Genomic DNA, 5,264 nt, shown 5'->3' with positions numbered 1-5,264 from the left:
AGATAATGACTAGTCAGCCTACAGGAATGAGGTGCAGCACCTGGTGTGGTGTGTCACCAACAATCTGGAACTAAACATCCAGAATACTATGGAGATCATTGTGGACTTCAGGCGGACTAGAAATCAAGCACACACCACCATCTACATCAATGGAGCTGTAGTGGAGCATGTGTCGAGTTTCAAGTTCCTTGGCATCCACATCTCTGAAGACCTCGCCTGGTCCCTTAACTCCACCCTGGTCAAAAAGGCACATCAGTGCCTTTACTTCTTACGGAGCCTTAAGAAAGTTCACCCGAGTCCCAGGATCCTTGTGGAATTCTACCGCTGTACCATTGAGAGCATACTCACGAACCGCATCTCAGTATGGTACAGCAATTGCTCCGCACCTGACCGCAAAGAACTGCAGCAGGTGGTGAAAACTGCTCAACGGATTACCGGTACCCAGTTAACGTCCACTGAGAACATTTAGTACAAGTGCTGCCTGGGCAGGGCAAGGAACATAAACGGGTTGCCTCTTATAATAACCATAGACTTTTCTCCCTTAACAATACTATTGTCCATCAACCAACTGTATTTATTACCTCTGTCTTACGTTGTTTGCTGTTCATAATGTATATATATTCCTACATTGCATTCCTATTTATATTCTGTATATACTCTGCTTAATACTGTATATATCTTAAATATATCAGCTTCACTTACTCTGCACTTATGTATATAAAACTATATTCTTGCACTTCTGGTTAGATGCTAACTGCATTTCATTAGCTCTGTACTTGTACTATGCATAATGACAAAGTTGAATCTAATCTAATATATATATATATATATAATGTGCACACGTCACAAAACTACTAAAATAAGATAAAATTTAAATAAAAATAAAAGCTAAATCAAAATAATAAATGCTATAGAATATAAATAATACTTCACTGTATACAAAATTATATAAATAATTACAATTATTTCAAGCATTAATATTCAAGTACTAAGCGTCCTAATTTGAACCAGGGCTCTGAACCGGTTCAAGGAACGAAAACGAAAAGTAAATTATCAAAATATTTAAAAAGGTTTGCTGCATGGTTAAAATACGCTACGCGTATATATAGAGAGAGAGAGATCGAGAGAGAAAACTTGTATAGGCTATACGTTTTTTTAGAGAGAAAAAAAAATTCATTCAGAAATAGACATAATGCAGACACAAAATGTTTACAAACATTATTCGGCTATAATAAACACTAGGCTATTTTGTATAATCATTTGTCATTCAAATACATCGCGAATACGGAAACTTTGATTTTGTGTTGAATGAGACCCGCTGGTTTCAGTTTCGTTTTAGCCTAAATTAATTCGTTTTAGTTTGTCGTTAATATTGCTATAGCTTCTTATATTTTTAATTCTTGTTCTTTTCTAAATACTGTTAATTGAAATGATTTGTTGTGGAGGGATGGGAACTAAAAAGGAGCTTCTCAAATTTCCCGGAAGCTGAACAGTTTTCATTTGCTATATTAACCTCAAAATAATTCTTAGAATGAAATTTGGAGTCCAACTTTCGGACGCATATACAGAGTTACTTATTATACATTTACCATTATTCTATATTCTTTATATTAAATAAAATTTTAGCATCCAGATACGTCGCGAACATGGAAACATTTGGATTCATGCCGAAAGAGAGAGGTATCAGCTTCACCTTAGATTAATTTGTTTTTGGATTGACGTTTTTATAGCCTAAACTAATAACTGTTTTTATAATGTTTTTAAACATTTTGCTTTAGATTACAGGCATTTTAGCCTTTATTCGGAATAGGGCTAATAAAATGCGATGTAAGCCGCGACTTTTTTTTTTTAAACTCTCAAAAACGCAATCTTATAATGTGTTTTTTTCTTTAAACAATGCAGCAAACATTTTTTAAATATCTTAAAAATACTTTGTCTTTAAAGTGTTGATAGATTTTTTTTTTTATTTAAGTAGCTTAGCCTACATTTGGCCAAAATCTAGAGCTGATGATGCTGTAGCCTATTGGCTGTGACTTAGCGTTAGATCTCTATTTTTTTCCTTTTCTTTTTGAGTAAAGAAAACGCTATACTTTATTATTATTATATTATTATTAGGCAAATATATATATATATTTTAAATAACGTTATTAATCGGCATTTCTTCCACCCGAACCGGTTTCGGAACGGTAATAATATCAGAGGAACGCAGAACAGAAACGTTAAAATATCGATTCTTCTCGGAGTGAACCGATTGAATTTTTTTTTCGTTTTCAAGCCCTGAGTTGAACTATATCATTTCTAGTGGAAGCAATTGACTTTTCAGGTCACCTAAAAGGCTTGTCACATCATCAGATGGTTTCAATTAATTCTAATATAAATACACCTCGATATGGAAGGTCAGTTTTGTGGCAGAACCTGAATTAAAAAATAATTGCAGAGCACGAGGCAACGATTGGATACAAGTCATTGATTAGTTCTTGCCCTTGGAGTACAGTTTAATCAATAATGAAGAAAAGGAAGGACTGTAACTTTCAGTATACCTAGAGAAGGATGTACTCAAAACATGAGTGGTCATGCAAGAAGGACACTGGGGACCACTGAAGGAGATACAAGCTTCAGTCGATGAGATTGGAGAGACTGTGCATACGTCAACTGTCATATGGGTGCTTCAGCAGACACAGCTTTATGGAAGAGTGAAAGAGAGAAGCCACTGTTGAAAATGTCATATGACATCTCGGCTGTAGATCGCCAGAAGGCATGAGGAAGACTCTGAAGCCAGATAGAAAAAGGGCCTCTGGTCTGATGGGACCAAAATTGAGCTTTTGGCCATCAAACCAAATGCCATGTTTGCGGTTCGCCAATCGCTGTGCATCATCAGAAATGCACCATCCTGACCGTGAAGTGTGGTGATGAAGTTCAGCAGCAGGTCTTGGAAGCATCGTGGGGTGAAGCAGATGAAATCAATGCAGCAAAACACAGCTAAATCCTGGAGGAAAACCTGATGCAGTTTGAGACACCTGCGATCGTCTCAGGAGAGGATTTATTTTCCAGGACAGTGACCCAAGCATGAAGCCAAAGCTACACAAGGATTGATTATAAACAATGTTGAAGTCTAGGAGTGGCCAAGTCGAGATCTCTATCCAGTTGAGAATTTATGGGTGGACTGTCCACTCATAATCTCCATGAAACCAGACTGAGCTTGTCTAAGAGGAATGGGGAAGCATTGCAGTGGCAGACAGAGACCCATCCACACATACTTAAGGCTTGTGAAATTATTCAATAGATGCATCAACTAAGTAGAGTTGTGCACAGCTCAGAACTGATTTGAGAATGACTTATAAATTCCAAATTAGTTACTGTATTTGAACGTGAGGTTGAGGTATGAAACGGGATGCAGATAGCAGTTCGAATTTCAACGTAAGCAAGCAAAATTTAAATTAATTTAATAGAAATAGATATGACTAATTTGAACTAAATGCAAGTCAGGCTTCAAAAGTAAACCATTATTTTCTCCATAGGAAAACAGATTTTTACAGACAATAACTTATAAACATTTAAAGACTCTGAGGTTGTTTGTTAATTTGTAACATTTATGAAATATTCTTGTTCAACTGCAGAATTGGTGATGAAAAACTGCATTACCCATGATGCTGTGCAGAACATTTGTGCCAAAAGAGCTTGCCTTCTCTTCCGCATTAATGTTTTTTTTTTTTTACAGATATAATCAACTACATATTTTATCATGCAAAACCACTGTTGTTCATTTGATTATCATTTGCAAAGCTTCATGTGATTGTAGTTCTTTCCATCACTAAATCTGGGAAGTACAGTCGTTTTGTGCAAATGTATAATTATTTTTTGCTTCAAATCGAAGTTACGTGTTTTGATTAATCTTATAGCTGGTTGGTTGGTTTGATTCATGGCTTATAATGCTTTAAGGAAGACTTTTAAAATCCACGTGGGAAAAATGAAAAAAAAAAAAAAACTTTCAGAACCCCAATGCAATTCAGTGCATTCCTTCAAATCCTGATTAAATGCTAATTCAATTTCAAAGTCATCAACTGGAGAGAATAAAACAACAACAAAAACCAAACCTGGATTCAAAATTCTGAACTTTTCACAAATCCAACTTAAAGTGGGTAAATACATAAATGTTTATATTGTTTTAAGTGCAATGCATTTTTGTACCAATTTGCAAGCTTTTTTTTCTCACTTTTTGGTTTATCAGTATCAAAAAAAGCTAACCGAAATATTCAATACAACATGAAATAATTTTTTATAGGAATAGCAATCAACTTCTCTAACTCTAGTTCTGAAGGCTAGTTCCTCAACTGTTATCCTGCTGAGTTTGCTAAAGAATGAAACTAGCAGAAATTGTAGAGCTGAGCTGGGAATCCTTGAAAATAGTGGCTTCATTCAGGCCCAGGTCAGCTTAGGTCCCCTGCATCGGATCGCCAGTGGTAAAAGTTTCATTGTTGTTTCTTTGCCATTGCATGTTTGCTGTATTTTAGCAGTGGTATTGTAAAACGAAAGCATCACTTGGATCTCCTGATGGATCACCTTGGATCTCCAATTTCAGCATCTTCTGAAAGAGCACGGGTATTTGTTTCACCATTTTTCCCGAGACGTACAGAAGCCAGTGTCTTATTAATCCATGGCAATGCCTTTCCCCTTGGCCCTGAGACTTTAAAGTTTCATTGTTGTGTTTTGCTGCACTTTCGATAAGAGGGAACACAGCACCCAGGGGGTCTTTTTGTTCTATTTCCATATTAATCCATTAGTCGTAGATGAAGACCAAATCCATTTTTCACCTATGGCATTATACAGCACGGTTATGTGGGAGGAGAGCGGATGAGCCATTTGCAAGGTGACACGTGAGGGAGATGCGCAAACTTAAAAAGCGACCTCAAGTTAGCATTTGCCCTCAATTGAAGTTTCAAAGGAATATCAGCAGAGAGGAGGGGTGCTTGTGTGGAGTAGATGAGAAGAGAGGAGGCGACCACGTGTGCCATATGCAAACGGCAGAGATTAGCATGTTTATTTTGATCTTTTCTGACTGTTGGAGGAAAAAAAGTTTTTAAATAGATGGCTTTCTACTCACGAGCACACATGTAGCCATGAAATTGTGCCAGAGATTACCGTGGTTCGCTGAAGCCAATAGAAAACACATTAGTTTGAGTTGATCTAGAATTTATGTGCAATTGATCTCGAGGGGAAAGGGGTTTTGTCATACTGAGTGTTTCCAATTGATCCATCCCATTATA

Source organism: Carassius carassius, chromosome 2 (assembly GCF_963082965.1).
Source record: "Carassius carassius chromosome 2, fCarCar2.1, whole genome shotgun sequence".
Taxonomy (NCBI): domain Eukaryota; kingdom Metazoa; phylum Chordata; class Actinopteri; order Cypriniformes; family Cyprinidae; genus Carassius; species Carassius carassius.
The sequence above is the reverse complement of the archived record's forward strand: the minus strand, read 5'-3'. Positions refer to the sequence as shown.